Below are 22,880 nucleotides of genomic sequence, written 5' to 3'. Positions count from 1 at the left end.
TATTTTATGCTGATTGCACAACCTTCAAATAAAAATATTGTATGAAACGCATGGATGAAGCCTACTCGTAAAAACTTTAATCTCTAACAAGGGAAGTGGAAAAGTAGCACATAACGTCTCAAAACCCACGTTAATTTGTTTTGTTTTTAACTTATTTTTAATCGTATAATTGCAATATAATTTTGTTATTAGAGTTAAATGTTTTCAGAGAAAAATAATCTTTTTGAAGGAAATTTTTTTTTTTACAACATTAGGTGTTTTGAAAAAAAAATCATATGATGCAGCAAATATTCCTATAAAATAAAACTAATCTATTAATTTTTTATAATCCTTTTTAACTACTTATTTGTAAAAAAAATATTTCATACTAGAAGAATCAATGTAATACAATGCGGGAAATTGCATTTTGGTGAATCTTTTTGGTGAGTCAATCAACAAAACTAGCAATGAACCAACAAAAATAGCAAAACATTGGATAAGGAAAATAATCACTTATTTAGTTATCAAGAGCAATAGGTTACAATAAATAAACTAACACAATAAAGTATTGAATCTGCATTTATTTTAGCATTTTATAAATGATCAGCAATAACATATCATAATCAGTTAGCTCTATGAGTAAAATATTGAACGTCATTATTTTAGGAATGTCTAATAAAACATAATGGTAACATATGTCTTGTAAAAATGAACTCATAATGCATAATATCAGTACATTTTTTTATGTAAATAAGGAAGGTATAGAACACATCAAAGCAGACTTTTGATGATAAACTTAACTGCTTTAAACGCTCGATAAATTAATTTTATGCTAACCAGTGAATAATTTGCATTATGATTTATTTTAAACTAGAAAAGAACTATTCATTACATGTGCAACAAAACACCGTTGTTAATCCTAGTGAACTTAAAACATGTGGTCTTAGACTGCAATCAGCTTTAAGTTATTGCTTGGAGCAAGTATTTGATAAAATGTTTTATCTTCACATCTTTATTTTCATAATATTTAACTAGAAACCGATATTACTAAGCAAAAGTGCATGGAGCTTCAAAAAAATATCTTTATCGGAAATAATCAATAAACACGAAGCAATATCAACTGCAGCAATCGTTAGTTCTGCATATATATTCCGTTTGGTGTTTTGTGTATTGTTACATTAACTTGGTCTTCCGTTTTTAATCTTCTAAAATTTGTCCGATATCTTCTTCGATCTTCTCAAAATCAAAATAGCAAGACATTAAAAATATTCTAAAAGTTGGAAATGGTGAGATAAGTTTTAAACTTTGCTTGTACATGAATTCATTTCCAGTTTATCTTTAGAAGTAACTTATCTTATTGATTTATATACAACTTTCTGATGTAGATCCTTAAAAAAAAAGGGGGGGGGGGTATTTTTTAAGGTAAATACGTACCTTTTGATCGTAAATATCAAGATATGCATTTGATAGTGTTCGTTCTCATTTAAAAATTATTTAACGTATTTTTGTTCACAATAAGTTACCAAGCTTTTAAAGTACGGATTCCAATTAAACCCATAGTATATGTATGTGTTCCGTCGCAGTGAACGTTAATCTTTGGCGAGAAAATAAACGTGATATGTGAACGGCTGAAGCATAAAATATTAAGAGGAGTCAGTACCCCCATACCGTCAATGTTAATTTGCTCAGGTTCGTGTACCTTTTTCAGAAAATCTATTAAAGATACAATTATGAAAGTTTTTCGGTGCCTTAAGTTGACTCTTTTCTCTAATATTTTACAGAAAGAAAGATTTTTTTTTAATTTAATGTGTCACTGTATACACTAAAAAAAAAAAAAAAATGCCATTTCGCAACACAAAATCAGCTGTATAAAAATACATTTTTCGGATATGAGAAAAAATTTACTTCAGTATATGCAATTAGGTGTATGAAATAGCTGATAAAAATTTCAAAGCCTAACACAATTTAGTTTCTGAGAAAAAGGAACATTTAGTTTCAAAAATACCATTTCGACATATTGCAATTTAAAGGGGAAAATTATACCTTATCAAAATAGGTTTACATTTTTTTAAAAGCCTATTTTATCTTACTTCTAATATGAACATGATCGAGAAGTTTATATCAATAAAAATATATTGAAATAGAGTTTCAAAATATATAAAAATTAAAATAATTCCAATTTTTGAAAGTATTTAGGGTACTGACTCCACTTAAATTGTGTTGCAGGCTTATGTTTTAACTGAATTTCAGTGTCTCTGACCTCTTTTTACTGTAACCATCTATCTTTATATTTATACACCTAAAAATGTATCTATCAATTCATACATTTATCTATCGATACACTCATTTATTTATCTGTATATCCATCGTTTTACCAATCTATCCGTTTATAGATCTAGCCATTTCTTTACCTATATATCCAACTATATGTTTATCTATCTAACTATCAGTCTATCTATCTACTTATATTCTTATCCGATTATTTATCTACCAATCTATATATCCGTCAATCGATATATCTATACATTAACTATCTACCTATCTACCAATATATATCTCCATTTATCTGTATCCCTATTTATATATCTAACCAACACTCTATCTACATATTCATCTATAAGTATATCCATCTACCTATCCAATTATCTAGGTGTCTATATTTTTATCTATAAATTTGTCTATATGTTTATTTATATATCTATCTATTTGTGTATCTATCTACCTAACTATTAATTTATCTATATGTCTACCAATCTTTTTATTTACCTATCTATCTATATGTGTATCCATTTTGCTATCTAGCTATGCGTTTATATTTCATTCCTCCTATAATTTATTCTATCTATCTGCGCATCGATATAAGTATATATTTATCTATATACATTTCTATAAATGTAAATGTTAATCCATCAATCTATCCGTCTAAACGGTTATCTATATGTATGCTTATCTATCTTTTTACATAACTATACGTTTTTATCCATTTATCTCTTTTCGTCTCTCTCAATAACTTTGAGAAATGTTTTAAGTGCACATTTTAGATTTTAAATACGTTAAGAAGCAAAATATTTTTGAAAAAATAATATAGAATACAGCGTCCTATTTTAATGCTATTTATTTTTCGGACTAGTTAAAAAGTTATATCATTTTGCACAGATGATTAGAAAAATATTAAGTCATAATTCTTATCCTACGCTGAAAATACTCAAATTTAATTAACCAAACCGGAAATAATGTTCTCCAAATTACAAGGAATCATCTTGCAAGCTACAGGATTAATTTGAAGTTTCTTAAAGTGGCAAAAAAAGTCTCGTTTCTATCAAGTCTCAAATTTAATTAAATGATTCGATGATCACAGCTTAAAAGACTCGAAGGAAAAGTGGTGTGGGGAAAACTCTCTGGTCGCTCTTGTTCTTTAAGACTAAAAGTTTTCAATAGGTTATTATTTTTCTAATAGGGCCTTTGGCTTTATGATTTGTTAAATTTTAAGTACGTTGGCATGTGAGAGTTACTAATGAGATATTTGTTGGTATACTTTACACAAATCTAAAAAAAGAAATAATTTCTATTTTACATTTTATCATTTAATAAAGCAGCTCGTTACTCACGTGATTTTCTTTACACACAAATAACTGAACAAAGCATATACATGAGAAAGAGTTTCTTGCTTTACAATTCAGATTAGTGTATTTTTTCATAAGTTTCTCAGGAAATCACTAGGAATTGATTATTTAGGGTAGTTTGAAAAACAAAAGGAGAAGAAAAAGAGTATACAATAAAAGACATTTTAACAGTCGTGCATAAACATATGATGAAACCAAAATGCAACTAAAATTTTAAGTTTTCCGATCAGCAGTTTGAAATAAGATCAATTTATTGTGCAAGTGAAAAAGTTAAAAAAAAAAAATAATAATACAATTCAACTTTCCTTCTTTATTTAAAAAAAAATAAAATATGATTTTATGGCAGACACAAATCGACTCTAAATAATCGCCTAAAAGCAGTATTTTTTCAAATAAATTTTCTTTATATCCTGCAACTTTTAAAATATTTAAGCAGCGGCTTATTTGTTTGATGTCGTCGTAGTTCTCATGCTTTTGCTCATTATTGTGAATACTGTAATCAGTTTTTTTTTCCAATTATTGCGTTATCAGCAAACTTTACTTATTTTTTTTATCTTTATTTCAGATAAAAAACTTTTTTTTCTAAAATTTGTATTCCCCCCCCCCTCTTTTTGGAAGTTCAGTTTCCAAGACTTTCCTTGATTTTTATTTTTAGCGTGGATAAATTATTGTATGATATTCAGATTTGAGGCATTGAAAAATATTACTTCGAAAACTGTTTTTAAATATAAATTCCGTCGTTAAATCTCTAGTTGCCATAATGAGGTTGTTTCCTTCAGTCAAAAGTATTACTTGTAATCACTGAAATTGCTAGATTAAGTAAAAAAATAAATAACATGGAGCGAGAAAAAACTTTCATTTTCCCAACGAAATTTTTTTATTTAATTTTTAATTGTATGATTTAAAAAAAAAGCTTGGTGTTTATGACGTCACAAATGATGTACTTTGGCGCATCTGTTCACCGCGTTTCCACGTTATGATAATCAGGAAGATAATCAAATATTGTGGTCTGTGGATGGCATTTCATCATTTATGATGTCATCGGCAGAACCGTAAACAATAAAAGCGCACCGATTAAAATATTTTTTTCAAAATATTAAAATTTGTCAAACTATTTTAAAAATAGTTAAATTCTATGTTTTTAAGCATGCTCTTTCAGAAAAATATACTTTTAAAATTTCAGAAACGACCCCATTCATATAAAAAACAGAATATCTTTTCTATTTCAATTATTTGAAAAGGCTGATTATAACAATTGAACAAAAATTACCACTAGTTTAAAAATAATAAATTGTTAATTTTGGTAAACTAAATGGATGAGAAAAAATAAATGAAGCATTCCTCAAATATTGCCTCTTTTACTGCTATTTTAAATGTAAATTTCTACTGATTACTATCATGAACCTAAACCGCTATTTAGTGCAAAATCAAAACAAAGTAAACATTCTTCTCTCAAAATCATTTTCAACTATACCACTAACTTGACTTATTTCACTGTTGATCTCAAAACAAAATTCTTGACGAGTTTTACAGAAGTTCTATCTTATTAAGCAAGCAGCGGTTGCTAAATTTCTGTTTTTACTTGGTAACTTAATTTGTGCGAAGCGAAGGTGACAAATTAGATTACATTGCGACGTCCCTTCATTCTCTTTACTGCTGAGGCCTGGAAGCAATCAAAATACCGAGTCATCAATATTCCTGTCGGTACAGCATCTTCATAAACTTCTGAAATAACAAAACTAATTATGATTCCTCTAATTTTCTCACAACTATTTAAAAACAGAGAGAGAATGCTTTAAGTGAATATTTATATTTTATTTTAGACTGTTATGTGTTGTGAAATATTTGAAATATTGACATAGGGTTATAAGTTTTACTTTCTTCAATAACTAATATATGGAAAAAAGGATTAGATTAGTGAAACTTTTGAAATTTTGGATTACGACGGTTTTGTACGTTTTGAGATATGCTGAGCCCATTTTGAGCATTATTTGAAAAACGCGTGTATGTGTGTCACAGTGGCGTAGCTAGACCCGACTTTCGGGGGGGGGGGGGGTACTTCTTATATATATATATATATATATATATATATATATATATATATATATATATATATATATATATATATATATATATATATATACTAGTCGACCCGTGCGGAACTCCGCACTGTGCTTCAAATCGTTTCATAAGGCATTTCGCTCTTTAAGAATTTCGAAGGAAGAACATTATGAAGAAGAACAGAAAAAAAAGTAAGCGCAGAAGAGAAGGCATGTAATTTAAAGACATCAGTAACAAAACCTCGTTAAATACAACGTTGGGATAATTTGATCATAGCTCCCCTTTTAATCGTACATATTTTCTATGCAAACATAAATGTCATTAAAAGTGTGGCTGAGTGGTGACTCGTGAAAAAGCAATAATTGTGCATGTGAAAAAAACAGGTTGTGGCAAATACAGTCCTGCACATATCAGCATCTGACGGGAAGAAAAGAAACATTAAAGAGATATTTATTGGCACGTATTCGAATTGGCGCCATTCTGACTAACAGCCCGACACCCCAACAAACCTAGCAATTGCGCCTTCCTTTTTGAAAGCTATTCATTGAAGGAATGCGTAGTAAAAAACAGCAAAAAAGCTTTTTGCCAAAAAAAAAAAAAATAATAATAAGATCATGCATCTGTGTTTTGTCATTAACCAGCATGATACGATTTAAAATTATTCGCAAAGCATGGAATTTGATTAAAGAATGACGAAGATCTCACGTAGCGATTGAAACAAACATTCTAGAGAAGTAATAAATTTGATTGAAAATAAGTGTTTTTATCTTTGAATTTTGAACTATTTCACATAGAAGGTTGCTTTAACCGTTACGGCTTAAATGCCCTCAAATGTTTCTCTTTTAATCGAACACTTAAAATTCAAAACCAAAATCAGTTGAACTGAGTCCGTTCTTAAGTGTAATTTTTCGAACGTAGACAAAATGTATTTTTTTTTTCAGCAGAAAGCAGAGGAGTAGAAAATAATTTCTTGCTAATGAAGTTGATAATACTTTTAATGCTTTATATCGTATTCGCGCGAATAAAAAATTAAAGGTTTACTGAGTGAAACTCGTAGTTTTAATCGGGCGTAGTATTTTTTCATTTGTACAAAAGGTCGAACACTGCTATTAGAAACATCTACATTTTAGCATACAATAAAAATGTTTTTCTGCACAAAAAGGATTTATTTAGGTAAATCTAATACTTTTTTATGCTTACATTATGTTGAGTGGTCTGGATGTAGTCAAAGAACACAGTTCGATTAACAATCAACTTATCCGAATGATAACTGTAGCCTGCATAAAGGAGTCGAAACACCAAGTAGCATTCCCACTGCATTTATTGTATTAGGTGTGTATGTTATGAGCATATGTAATGCGTAATACTAATATAAATTTGATATTATGTCGGACAGCCCAAGCTTGCCCGAAGTTCAGATAGTTTATAGCCGAACGCTCTACCGAAAAAAACTTATCAATTAACCCGAACAACTAAGTCCAGTGCTGTTAAGCTTTATTAAAATATGAACACACACAAATGCTTTTTTTTTTTTTTTTTTTTTTTTTGCCGAAAGCGACGTAAAAAATGGAAAACTGCATTAGAACTTTGCTTTAAAAAATGCATAAGAACTACAGGCTCAAGGTTTTGAAACAGCAAGAGGCGATTTCGAAAACTTGAATTTTCGACCGTAAGTCTTTTTTTCGTCATTGGCCAGCCTGATAAGTTTCAAAATGAGAGGGGATTAATATATAAGATAAGATATTGAAGAAAAATGTTTTTATTTTTGAAAATTTTTACAAATTGTTATCGCAGGCTGCTTAAACCGTTATAACTTAGATGGCAGCACGTGTTCATCATTTAACAGCACGGTTAAAATACAAAATAAATTGAACTATGCTCTTTTTTAAGCGTAGCTTTTCGAATGTAGTAAAAATGTGATAAGCTATTTGTTTTTTAGCAAAAAGAAGAAAAAATATATATTTTACCCTTCAAATTGAGGTAGTATTTTATTTATTTGTACAAAGAGTCAAAAACTCATTAGAAGAATATATATATTTCAATATACGATTTATTATTTTTTTTCTGAACAAAAAACAATTCTATTGTAGTCTGAAATCTTAAACCTGTTACTTATATTTTCGCTTACATTATGCTTTAATTTTCTTTCCAGAGCCAAAGCTTCAAAAAAAAAAAAAAAAAAAAAACACGTGCAATTTCGAAGTAATTTAGCACAAAATCACTGAATGTTTTTATATCAGCAAGGAGCATTTCCTTCTCATTTATTCTATTCCCGCATAGTTCTTATTCACTTAATTCAGTGTTCATGTAATGCGCGATATTTCTCTAATTTTTTTGTTGCAGATTGTCCGGACGTGGGCCCGAACACGTAATCTCCTGCTTACGAAGAGAACGCTCTGCCAATCAAGCTACTCAGCTCTGTAGGTCATAGCGCAAATTAAAGTTATAAGTTTGACCGAAAACCTTATTCTGGTTCTTTAAAACAGGTTTTTTCGGCTAAAAGAAACAATTTTTAGACCTTGGGTCTATTTTTCGTCAGTAGCCAGCACCATAAGCTATAAAATTAGCCGTAAATCAAAGAAATCGATCAAGAATTGAGGGAAATTTGGCGTATAAACCAAAAACAGGCTACAGAAATAATATATAAGGATATATAAATATATATATATATATATATATATATAATTGCTTGGAATTTTTTCCTTTTCTTCTTTTTTTTCTTTCTCTTCTCTCTTCTTTTTCTCTTTTTTTTGAGACTAACTTTTCGGGGGGGGGGGGTTGTCCCCAAAACCCCCCCTTAGCTACGCCCCTGGTGTGTCAATATGTTTGTGACCGTTTTGCAAAAACTATTGCATGAAGTGGAACGAAATTTGGTACAGATATGCACCTCCATGTAAATTTATGCTCATTAGTTTTAGGCGCCAATTCCTTCATTCAAGGGATGTAGATGCAATTGAGCGTTTGTGGAAAATCTCCATAAAAATCGTCAAGTATACCTGTGCGCAAGAGGGCGCTTTTCGATATGCAAATTTCCCACCTATCGGTTCAATTTAGTTAGCTGTCTTTCTGTTAATGTATCGTGGATTTGTGGCATTCGATAGCTTGATTTTTGTTGATGTTGGTCGTCTCGTGGCAGTTCGCATTGCAAGGGCGATTTGGAAGCCCTTTCGTATGTAGAATCCAAATAAAGTTAATTTATGTTTTTAGGTAGTTGCCTTAGCATTTTCTTTAGCGTTCTCTCCGTTTTGAGCGCCTGCTTTACCACGAGAAGTAACGGACAGAAGATATGGTCCATGTGTCGACCTAACTGGGTAAAGGTGTTAGTTCAATTTTTGTGTCAATAGCTCAAAAGATGGTTCAACAGTAGGGTACGTAGAAAAAAAAAAGTTTTTTTTCTGGAAATTCAAAATGTTAAGTTGATAAAAATTTGCTGCTTTAGACCCACATATTCCACAAAATTTTTATTCGATTCTACAAGTACTAAGGTATACCGCACAAGGCCTAAATATTTATAATTTTCCACAAAAAATCCCATTTTCTTTCCATCTCTCGATATTTTTTTTAATAAACGAAAATTAAAAAATTTTTTTTTTACAAAATCAGTTATCTACGCTTTACATTAAAAATAAGTTGGCATCATTGTACATAGCGTATTCTATAACTCACTAACTCTGAATTTACAGCTACACTTGAGTGCTTGTTTGAAGTTCTTGCAATGGCTTGTACCTTACATCCTAACATTTAATGTACTAAGTTATAGAAATCTTGTGACGGTGTGAAATAAGTCGAAGATTTTTTTTTCAACTCTTCGAAATTTTATTTCATTGGTTCAATGTTCCAATAACATTATTAAAACATAAAATATGGAATTTTAATTTAGAGAATTTTAGAGTATAAATTACAGTGAATGACTGTCTTGACATCTCAGAAAGCCGAAATCGATGTAAATTAAAGTTATGTACCTGCTTGCAAAATAGTAGTCATAATTGACTAACATAAAACACATCCTGCTAATCGCTTACATACCGTTATGTAGAGCTTCTTTCGAAATGTAACATATCATAACCTAATAGTACATAATCATCACATTACTATAATGACGTAATTAATCTTAATGAACTATAATTACTCACGTTAAACATCTATAAAATTACCTGACTAATTAAGATTGGTCTAATTGCACCTAGCTCGACGCAATTAACTTACTCTGCCAAAAAGTAAAGCAAAGATGACACTCTAATCACAGTTTAATCCTTGCTCATGTCATTTTAATAAATCACTTATGTATAGGAGGTTTACAAAAAGAAACGAATGAAAATATATCGTAGTACCCTTCTGGAAAAAAAAAGATCGTCACTTTCATTTACTAATTATTTAGAAACTAATATTAAATGAGACAGGGAGAAGATGGAAAATAAATTAGTTTCTGAAAACACATCATGCTTCTGATGCTTCTCATGCAGTTTAACTCTAAACGATATTTCAGGGCGAGACTTTAGTTACTATATATATAAAACATTCATTATTATGTTATATTTTGTATTATTTTTCCATTTAAAACTTCTGGATGTAAAAACATTGTTGATTTTGTCGAAAAATGTGAACATGTGCATTATTAACTACTTTTAATTTTGTGTGAAGGAAAATCTAATACAATTATTAATTCTTCCTTTATTATAAATGTTCAGGACATTATTTAAACCCATTGCGCACCAAGTCTCCCATTTTGGGTACCTTCGATTAAGATTTTTATCTTCATCAAGTAATTAAGATATCATTTTGAAATTATTTTAAATTGAATAAATGATAGAATACCTAACTTTATTGGTAATGATTTCCAAAAGGTTTGTAATATTAAGCTTTTTTTACAAAAAACTTCAATTTCACAAAAATGTCTCGTGTTTTTATTACACGGAAAAGAAAATCCTAAAAATTATTAATACGAATGCAGAAAATTAGAACCATAGAATATGAAGCTGAATAGAGCTTTTTTTCAATCACAATAAATAGGGGCCAAGAAAACTAATTTAAAGGAGTTTTATAGGAGTTTGTTCACTAAAGTCTCAAAATAGGAAACTTGGCGTGTTCTGATTAGCAGAGCAAGACATGGCTAGTACAATTTTTTTTCACTAGTTTTGCATCAATAAACTCTCCCCTCTTTATTTTTTCCTGTTAAAGCATCAATCCTCCTTTGTATTTTCTCATTGCAAAAACTCTTGTTGCTCAAGGTCAAGAGCAGGTGTTTTTATCGAAACAAGTGACATTCCATTCGTTTAGGAGAAAGTTGTGTAAAAACAGGGGTGACAATCCTCCCTAAGGAAGATGACGCATCTCTCTGAATTTCTACACAGCACAGAAAAGATTCCCCTAAAATGAAATGAAAATCGCTTTAAAATTTCCCCCCTCCCCACCTAAAAATGTCAGTAGCTCAGTCAGCGCCATGCGCCCCTCCAACCTGAGGGCACCCCTGAAATAAATACAATGAAGTCTAGGTCAGAAGCTTTCAATAAGAGAGGTTGGATCTCAATAGAGAAATTTCAATAGAAAATGTTACTGTTTTTTTGCATTTTTCACTTTGCCACAAGCATCAAACAATACGGAAATAGTTTATTTTAGCGTATTACAAAAGGACGACTGCAGTATCACTTGTTTGTGAATCGCCAGCTTCTGTTCGGACATTTGAGAAGAAAAAAAAAATCGAAATTGCTTAGATCACAGATAATGCGATGACTGTCTCAATTTGCATTTTTACAATTTATTGTAATTTGTTGGATGAAATCGGTGAAGCTAGAATCATTGCTAATTCCTCATCTTGAAATTGCTAATTCCTCATCTTGAAGCATGCAGGTCATTAATCTCTGAAACCGTTATGATAATGTAAATCATTTCATCAAACATGTAGTGAAGCAACCGAAACGTTTAATGTGAAAAATCCCTCGCCTATGGTAAACCAATTACACCGTTAGGCAGCCGAAACATAGCTTAGTTCTGTTTTATACTAGTCTAGTGCTTCGGGTCAATGTCATTTACCGTTACTCGATCCTCGATATGGTTATTTGAAGAGACCTATCATTTCTCTGTTTGTATATGGGAAACCTAAGGCTTTTCGCAAAAAGATATTACATTGTATGAGATAAGTTCGTTTCTTACACAAATGTGTAAGAAAAAGGAATGAAAGCCAGACCTGGATTAGCACCTGCGGGCAGCAGGAGGGAAGGCTCGTCCCTAAGGGTCCCAATGTCTCGAGAATTTGAAGGAAAAAAATGAAAAGGACCAGTACTAAGACTTATTAACTTTGCAAATACATTCCTGGCCTTCACATATTTTTTTTGCAGGGGGGGCCCAGAATTTATAGATCCGGACCTCATAAAAACCTACAAGTTCTATATTTTAAAGCTTGAATATGTTAAATATGTACTTAAAGTACCAATAACTAACTTTGTCAAATACGTAAAGATGATTTTAGGGTTTTCTAACTGGATTTAGTCAGATATTATTCAAGTATCAAAATAGTGGAAGGAATTTGTATGTTATCCCCATTAAACGCCAAGTCTCCCATTTTGGGACCATACCATATATCCTAAACTAACAAATATTTTTGCAAAATTTCAGCTACATATGATTAGAGGAGTGTATTGACCCTCAAAACGTATGAAAACTTAAGTATTTTTAGTGTAGTTCATGTAGCGGTGTTTAATGGGTTAAAACACTCCATCAAGAAATATCAATGAGTGAACTATGAATAATATTACACATAGTGGTCTGTAGCTAATCATGCAATTTTATTTTCAGTGAAAATAAGTCAATCATTTACAGTAGCAGGCAATAAGTCTGAAAATATGTTCATAAATATTTTAGTAAGTAACTTTCAAACTCATCTCTAAAAGTTATTAGTGTTACAGTAGTTATAACGTAAAAAATGGTGAAATTACTAAGTGGTGTACCGATAGGTCTTTGCTGTTGGGTTTTGATTGCAAGACGACGGAGGTTTGGCAAGTTTACGTATGCTAGGGAAAGAAAGGGTTAACTCTTATACTGTTAGAAGACATGTATTGTGAAATTGAACCATACACCAGTACTCTTTACTATTTTTAAATATAAATAGGCCCCGCTCAATCCACCTCGATATTTTGCGTCATTTTTCAAATGTTGGCTATACACGCTTCCCATCACTTTTCTGCTAATTTGTTATGTGTATTTAGAAAAATTTTGTCTTCGCTATATATTTTTGGTTGGCAAATTAAAACAGAACTCATTTTTGGGGATATATTTATTTTTACTTAATGAAGGAATAATATTGTTATAAACAAAGAGTTTAAATTTAATAAAAACATTGAATTCGAACATTGAATGAGTTAGGTAATAAAAAAAATTGGCTTCTTTCTGGCGAATGAAATATCTATTTGGCAACATATTTTTATACGAAGATGCCTAATCCATTGTTAATTTGACAAAATTAAAGATATTTGGTGATATTTTGTCAGAAAGTCGTATAGTATATGTACACGCACTCCCAATAAAATTGTTTATTTTTTGGGTTGGAGGATTTTCACTTAATTCTGATTCAGCAATCAAAATTGCTTATTTTTTGTTATTTTTTTCAATGCCTGATATTTGTCAAAATCTGTTCTCTTTGCGATTGTTAGGTATCGAGCCACTTGAACCTTCGCAGTGTCGGCAATGAAATTCAATTTTTATTTTGTTTTGGCTTATTTATCTTTAATAATTTTTGACTATAACTCTAATGTTAGTGATATTTTGATTCATGGAAATTTACATTTGCCCTAAGACTTACAAAAAAAAGAAAAAAACTTAACAGCACAAGTATAGTCGTTTGGGTACAGCTAGTTTTTAGCAAAAGAAGCCTCGAAGAATGCTTTAAATTCTAAACGGAAGAGCGTATGCCAAATATTTAAACTTCAGAACAAAATTTTAATTTATAATAATTCAGTCAAAAAATATCCTGACTTACTTTTCATTTTGTTTTCTCCAGCCATTTCTTAAATGTGAATAAACCCTTTTTATTGTTATTTTCAATTCCAAAAGGAACTCGGAGTATATTTTAAAGCAGTGTATGAAATGAAAAGAGCAGTACACAAAAAGCTCCGGAAATAGGAAAAGGAGACTTAAAATTTATTACTTCAAGGAAATGGAATATTTTATTGAATGATATATTTTCTTTGATTGAATCTGAATCATTTCTCTATTCATGAAGAGGTTTTTCGCAAATAATAGAAAAAAAAGTTTTTCTTGAGGCTACGAAGAATTTTATTAAAACCATTGATGTATGGAGCTATAAATAAGGTATTTGACTGAATAAAAAAAAGTTTCTCAATATTAAATTCTACAGGAAGTAACCGATTCGAATTCTGAATAGCAAGGAATTTGGTTTTTGAGAAAAAGAAAAACAGAAACGAACTCTCAAGTTATTGTATTTTGTGAATTCCCTAAATGGAATTGAATTGTTTTCTTGAAAATAATATTTGAATCATATAACAAATTGACTTAAAAATAATATTAATCGTGAAAACAGTGCATATATATTGTTTTCGATAACAATTAAAAAATATCCTAGTGACTAATCAGAAAAAAGCACGCTGTATTGTGTTGAATATCCTTTTCTTTTTTAGCTAAGTATGGTAGGTGCACCAATTGTGGCCACTTTAAAGCCAAGAGAAAGTTCCAAAGGACCAAGCTCCTCTTGTATCTGTAATATAACAATAAAATATATGTCCGTTTTCTCAGAATTTTAGCTTCTATTGCAGAGATATAAACTAATAAGCAAATTAATAAGCAAAAAGAGCTTATTCAATTCAACTGGAAAAGTGTAGATTTCACCAGTTGTGGCCATCTATGAGCTAGTTGTGGCCACCTAATGTTCCAGTTGTGGTCAATACAAAGCTGTTGCCTAAGAATTAAAATTCAAGTCCAATATTCGACATACAATGAATGGAAAACATGTATTAAGGAATAGCAATGTTTTTGGATGTTTATTCATTTTAACGAGTATGAATTAGTAACAACAGTGGAATAGTAAACAGTAAATAAACATTTGGCAATAATAAGAAAAAAAATACTTGAACAACGTGTCTTTGTAGCTTCAGGTTGTCTGATGATCTACGACTATCATGATATCATTTGCAGTTTACCGAAATAAATCACTGTCTCTTTACCATTGTCACCCTATGGGGCCACCTTTCATCATAGCACTCACATCATGACCAGAACCGTTCTTTTCAGCAACTATTACACGAAAAAAAAAGAAGAACTACTTTCATAATAAGCTAAAACATATTCACCGATTGAAGTAAGTTTACGAGTAATGTATCAGCTGATTCAATTAAGTTACTAATTAAAGCATCAGTGTCTTATGTTTCCTTTTCTGGCATCCTTTTTATTATTATTGCTTTGAATTAAAATTTTTCGTGAAATACTGTTACAAATTCTGTAAATAGTAATTATTCTTGTGATTAATTTGTCGTAATCTAGCTAAATTTTGCGTTTATTAAATTATCTTTCATCTAAAATTATTGTTGTAACGTAAACTGTAAATAGCTTCTTGTCATAAATTTATACAGCCCCCGTACATTCGGCTGAAGTATATAGTCCCCTCATTTCTAAATGATAAAATTTGTAAAAGAAAAGAAAATACGAGAAGCATTTAGAATATTGTGGAAACTTTTCGATGCCTATAAATAGCCGTGTCGCATGATAAAAAATCAGTCTCGAGTTAATTTTTGCTTGTGAATCGTTGCAGTGGTACGCTGGACAGCATGTATTGCTATGTTTTATAAAGCCTTTTGAGCTGTATTTTTTCGTATTGGGATGAAAATACGTGTGTAACCGTTGTGTTTACGGTGTTGAATGATATTTGCTTAATTGCTGATGATTAGTTTAGCAGTTGTTAACGATCTTTTCTGTACATAGTGTAAATAAATCTCCGGTGTTTCTCTCAAGAACTGTGTCGTCCTTTCAAGAAAGTTGGAAGTCGCACCGGAACCTTTAACAATACTAAACTTCCTCCGTAAAATATGAACTAGTCCTCCATTCTTAGCCTCTTAATTTCTCTAAGTTCGGGTTCAGGTTCAGTCTTTCAAATTAAGATTTTCTGATAGTTACCTTCTAAGACCTGTCCTGGGTATTTTAAAGGTGATACTAGCATGTAATACAAAAATGGATCCATTTCTTACAGCCTCTAGAGCATTTTCAAATTCAGAAACGGGAATTTTCAACATAAAACAAATTCTTGTTTTTTTGGGAGCCATTATTTGCAACAAGTATTATACAAAATGTATTTTAAATTGATCAATCTCGCTATCGTTTTTTTTTCTTTCTTTCAAAATTGTTCGCTTAAGTTTAAACAATTAAGAAATCTGAATATGTACGAAGTTTTTTTATAGAAATACTATGTTCATAAACATTTCAATTACATTTTTTCATATAATTTGTGTAAAAATTAATAATTAAGTGGCAGTTTTTAAAATACTTCCGAAAACGTTTATAAATAAATGCAATTATTTGTAGAACTTGTACTAAAATTTCCAAAAACTTCAAAAATGCTGTAAAATAATTAGTTTATCTTATTAGAATTAAAACCCAATAAAATAATCGTATTGATTTTTATTTAATGAATGTACTAAACATTCTGAAATTTTTTTAAACAAAAAATATGAAAGCTCATTGAAGTAGCTTTTGTAATGTTTTTGGAAAATATTGAAAGAGTAGACCACAAACAAACGAAACATTATAATTAACATTTTGGTATATCCTTCAGCTACCAGTATAAAGTCCAAGTCTGCAAAGTGTTGCATAAATAGGAGATTTTGAATCCCGTCAATCCTCGTAGAAACTCATTTCGGAAATATGTCAAAAAATATTCGAAAATATATCAAACACACAAATCTTGTGGAATTCTTTTTTTGTTTTGACTTTGCGTTTTCTAGTTATCATATCATAAAAGAAAATATTATGTTTTGTACTTACTAAATTTATGATTATTATTATTACTACAAGAAAGTCGCCCGTCAAGATATAACGGGTGAAAATTGTTTCTCTTCTGCTTCATTTTAACAAAGCAAGCACCGGTTTGGTAATATTTTGATAGTTACAATTTTAACTTTAACTCCAGTAAATAGCGTTCATAGGTGACCGTTTTTTCGTTTCTTCATTCCCTGAAATGACACAGTCTTACCAGTAAAGCAGTTAAGTTACCGAATCGAGTTCAACCTTGTCGCAATAAAGACTCTCCCTGCATGTTAAACATTACCAAAACATATTATCAAATTATCATGCCGTGGTGCGAGTTTCATTGATGAAACACGCGAGCTACTCGATCATCGGCTGTTATTTATATGAGGATTAGGTAAAGGTTTAGGTATAAGTTTTCTTTTGATATTTGGCATCGTATAAAAACTAGACTCGTTTCTGCGAAAAACTTAGAGCGATAAAATTATAACCATATTTTATGATTCAAAACAGTTGTTTTTTTTTTCCTCTATTTCTCAATGAAAACATAAACGACAGTTAAACACCGACTCAAGCTTTATTGATTGTTTAAAGTTGTATTGTTTCCTTCACAAAAGTTACAAATGGTATCTATTTATGCCTTTAGTTTTATCCGATTTAGTATACATCAAAATTGGGTATCTATTTACAAGTAAGTGTAAGCTTATCAGGCTGCTTATTACAGACGAGTTTTTTATTGGTCATAATATTCGGTGCTTAATATACACTTTTTAGTAAACCTAGCAATTTTTGAAAGAAACTTTTAGAGGAGAAAATATAATAGCCGCTACTAATGTTCGATTTTGAACTTGAAAAGCCTCGCATATTCACTTCATAGATTTACTTCTTCATAGTAATTTAATTTAGCATTCTTTACCTATTTGCACAGATGCGACATGTTTAAACATTAATTTGCATTTTCACCTTTAATCTTTGTGTCATATTCAAATATTAAACATATACATGGATATATATATATATATATATATATATATATATATATATATATATATATATATATATATATATATATATATATATATATATATATATATATTTGCATCATGACATGTATCATCAGTTTTCAAAAAATAAATTAAAAAAAAAAATGATAATTTGAATTCTGAAATTTTGAATCCAAATTATGTTTTTCGCAAACACGAACTGAGACAGGACCCTACTGATTGGAGTTATTGTTTCTCGAAACGGCTCCTGTCCCCCCCAAGCCTGCCTCTCCTCTTGGGTGGTTACGTGTGCATAGTTGTGTGTGTGCATAGACCTGTGTGCATGCACGTAGGCGTGTGTGAGTGTATGTGTGTGAAGTCGTGTGTGTGTATGTGTGTGAACGTGCGTGTGTGTGTAAGTGTGTGAATGTGCGTGTGTGTAGGACATGGACGCCTCCGACCAGGAGAAGCGGATAGCTCAAAACCGGAGCAGCCGCGCCGCGCCGCCAGCAGAGGACGGTGGGCGGTGGTGCTGCAAAGGCTTCTGGTCCAAGTTGAAAAAGGCACGGACACCAAAAACGGTCAAATGAGAACAATAAGCAATCGTGATTGCTCAATAAATAAATAAAAAAAGTGCCCTTGAAAAATAATAATTTGCACCTGTTTGCGAGTGTGACTATACTGTCATAATATAAAATATCATCTTAAAAAAAGAACATTTTCTATGTGAAATTCTACTGCCACGGCTGACCCAGGCTGACCCACGTACAAATCACAATATTTTAAATACAAGAAAACTTTTTAGCAAATCGAACTTTCATACCGTACATCATCGTTTTGATGGACTAACTGGGACGAAAGGCAACCCGGATAGACAAAAATCTGTGTAATCCGGATAGTAGACGATAAGCAAAACGTATTTTAGATAAGCACACTTATCTTTTATTACAGCAAAAAATAATGTTTTGTTACAAAATTACATAGAATTACTTCTCCGAAATCCTTTTCCAGAAATAGTTATCCTGCAGTGGTGTCACACCGACAGTGCAAGTACGCCACATTGCTTGTTAGATTACTGTAATTTACTGTACAACTACGCAGGGATTGTAAGTTTAATCAAATAAAAAGCCAGCGTTTCACACATTGATAGTTCAATTCTTGCTATCATAATTTAGGAATATTATTTAAGTAAGTATATATTTTTTTACCGCTAGAAATTTGATCCGGATTTACCAGAGAACCGTATAAATGTGAGGGGGGGGGGGATAAACGATGTTTTGCAGTATATTCAAACAAAAAGTTTCTTTACATTCTATATGTAACCTTAAAAGCTAAAGATTAAAATGCATTGAATAAAGTGCAAATATATCCACACAAATTTATAATTTGTACAAATGCATTAAACACGCAATTTCTCTTGGTAGTAGGACAGCGCTCATTTACTATTAAACTTTAGTGAAAAAAAAAACGTGCATTTTCGAGAGCAAGCAGAAGCTAAAAAAAATATATCAAATGAACCATTTCCTGCAAAAAGCATATTTACTGACTTTACATATTTTTTACTCAATTTTACTTAGCAGACTCAAGAAAAAATTTTTAATGCTCAACATTATTAAAAATATTGATGCTGACTTTCAAAAAAGAAAAAAAAATAACATGTATGTGTCACTTTTTCCTATAGAAAATGATATGCTTTTCGCATCATTTCAGAAACAGGTCTTTTTTTCCATTCACATGAATGAAAGTAGTCTTGGCGCCAGGTGTCTATCTTCGGTTTTTCTGAAGATTTCTGTTTTTCTGAAGATATGCTTCTAATAAATAATCTTTTTTTCCCTCTTTCGAATTGAATACTTTTGAATTGGGAACTCTGAAGTAGAATTAATCATTTTGAAAAATATGTTAAGCATCGATTTTAAAAATATAGACGCTTCGTGTAGAAAGACATTTCTTTTTTTTCTCAAACAACTTTTTTGTTTCGATTCAGATTAAAGATTGACGTACGGTAAAATCCTTCAAAATGCTATAATATTGACGAAATGATGAAAGCATGACATAGAAATAAAAGTTGCGTCAGTTCTCTACATGGCTTAGAGATTTAGGTCACTTTTCATTGAGCTGGTTTACTGAAACTACTTTTAGTGCATTTCCCATAAAAATAAACATAAAAAACACATTTCCCATAAACATTTTTCAGTAAGGGTTCCTTTTACTTGCGAAGCATGAAATGAAATTTGTTGGAAGAAGCTCTGTGATGAGCAGGTTCTAATTTACGAGGATCTAGCGCGGGGGATTTTTTGAACCTGTTGTAGGCTTTCCTACCACGGGGGAAATACGTAACAACAACAACATAAATTGTAATCTTTAAGGGACAAATCTCGACTGTATAAAGAAAGTAGGTGGTTTCAAGTGCTTCCCCTTGCAAAATTTCTTCACTCCTTTATTTTAGAGAAGTCGAAAATCTGGAAAAAATCCTCCATAAAATCCCGATCTGGTACGCAATATTTTTTTTTTTAATTGGAAGATCACTTATGTTCGCATCAATTAAGTACGCAGCAATTAAGCACGCATCAATTGCAGCCAGGTTCTCTTCACATAGTGATCTTAAAAAGGCTGCCGTAAACCATTGACCGTGAGTGTTTTGGGATTTTCCCAGGCGGGCTTATGCAAGCTGATCTGCTATCAGATAAAAGCATTAATGTGTTCAATAATAATATGGAAAACTGTTTGGCTTTTATACCTCACGAAATCCTTTTCGCATTTCGTGCATTTTTAATGAATTCTGCTTTAGTACAAGAGTAGTATCTTTTTGGATTCATCCGTAGTGATTTCAATAATGTAGCATATATACCAGTTTAAAATAATTATAATGCAATCATAACCCGTATACTCAATTAAAGATAATATAAATTCGCAGAATCAATGGGTTATTGTGATATTGCACAAAATTCCTTTTGCAATGTCAAAATCATCCAAGTAATTAAAATCAGAACTGGTATGTATTTTTTTCCTGGAAATAGAAATCTGTGGCAGGAAATAAAACATATGTTTAGCGAAGTGGATTAAGGACCCTTCTCTGAAGAACTAAACACTAGTAAACAATCTGTTAGTTTATAAACAGTGGGATAAAACTTCGGAAAAACTACCACGTTACCCTCAATAAGAATTCCGAGGTTGAAAAATAAACATATATTAACTGAAAAGGTACTATCATCTCGAAAGTTATTCGCCATTTCTGGAAGAAAATATACAGTTGTCAAATAACCCAAACAGACAGAAACAAATCATTGTTTAAAAAATGTGATCATGTTTGGTTATTCGCAGAGACAATTAATATTGATATTTACATGTTGTTTTCTAAATGGCTTATTTGCTTGTTTTCAACTACTTATGAAGCAATTTGATACATCGTTATAGTTATTTTTACATATTTATTGATTTTCTTATTATAATGACTGTAATGCTCAACTCTTCTTCTATAATTCCTTTCTATATCGGTGCACTTGTTTATGTTTCTTCTTTTTCCTTTTATATCCTTTGTAAATTTTTGATTATTCTCCATCTCTCAAATACATTTCGCAACGTTTCAAGGCACTTCTACTCTTCATTTCCGCTTTAGCCTGTTTCACAGAATTATAGCTACTCAACAGGACGCTAAAGTAAATCATTGACTTTAATGTTTTCATTGTAAAATTACCGAGGAAAAACGATTATATCTGAAAGTTTTTTTTACCTGTTATACATTCTTGATGAAAAATTTTTTTTTTTCTTTCAAATATAACGAATTGTGTGTTCAACTTTCAACGCTTTCTATGTTATTTTTGGATTCTATGAATTAAATATCCTTTCTAAATTGCTTTAAAGAACTTTGATTGTTTGATCTATCGCATTTCAATTCCTTCCGTGAGTCGCAAATCTTAGCAATATTCAATACTTTCCTAAACAGGATCAATAATAAATTTTCAATAAGCGTTGTTATTGAAAACTATTTTACGTGCAACGTCTACGTATATTGTAAAATTATTCGTTACTTCCGGTATTTGAACTAAAAAAAAAGTTCACCGTACTAAAATAACTATACAGGGATCATTAAATCTTAAAAACAAAACCGATCAAGGGCCTCATTTCATCGTAACTTGATCTTTTTTGTTTTGTTTACGTGAAATAATTAAGAAAAGCACCTATTTTAAAGAACTTTGAGAATGTTTAATTAAAATATTCCAGTTCTTCTAATTAAAAAAGTCTTTAAGAAACATTTTTTTAAAAAGTTTATATAGCTCTAAAAAATCAAAAGAAATTTCGATTAAACTAGCAGCTTTTGTAAGTGAATTTCTTTGAAAAAAAGTTCTAATCTTTTTTAAGCCTTAAACGAGAAAAAAAAACACATATATATTTGCATTTTCTAATTTCTTAAAATTCGGAAGATTTACATAAAAGTAAGTATTTAATTCTCAAACCAGGAGTTTTCTCTTGAAAGGGAGCAGGATTTTATTTCCCCCCCTTCCTTAAGCATCTTATGTTGTATTCAAAATACTGTCTCTAGTAGAAAAGATAATACCTAGTGAAATCTTAAACAAAAAAAAATCCGTAAAAATGCAATACTTTCTTTCTGTTTTCCCTTTTTGCTGTGTTGAGAGTCTTTTGAATGAATATCTGTTTTGTTGAAATTCGAAAAAAGAATCCCTCTTTTTTCCTGCCTGATTCTAGATACTTAATTTTCAAGCAATGAAAAAACCTTCCTGTCTTTGTTTTAAATGTTTTTGCTTTCCTCAAAAACCTTTTTCGATTTTAAAATAAAGCTTTTCTTTTCCCTTTTTTCCCCATAATAGTTACAGTACGATTTGAAACGTTTTTGCTGAATAATACATTTTTGCTTTCATATAATTTCATTCAATTACTTAATTTTACAGCAGGGTTTCATAAATATTTTTTTCCTCTTATCTGTAACCATAGAACGTATGATTAAACTCCCTTATAATCTTTTTGAAAGAAACAAATAAACGAAATAGAGTAAAATCTATGCAATTTGACTAACAGTACATGCACAACAAAAGCGATTAAAAATGAAAGTAGAAATAATTTACAGTAAACATCTTAGAAAAATGCTGTCTTTCTTGGTGCAAATTAGAGATACATAAAAAAAAAAAAAATGCATAAATACTAGCAAAGTTTCCACACGTAATTTAAAACATGCATAAGAGATGTGCACTTCATTACACTATTTTAGGTTGTTAGGCAGAACAGAGTAAAATTAATGCATTATTTTAACTTA

Source organism: Uloborus diversus, chromosome 2 (assembly GCF_026930045.1).
Source record: "Uloborus diversus isolate 005 chromosome 2, Udiv.v.3.1, whole genome shotgun sequence".
NCBI lineage: Eukaryota > Metazoa > Arthropoda > Arachnida > Araneae > Uloboridae > Uloborus > Uloborus diversus.
Note: the sequence above shows the minus strand (reverse complement) of the source record.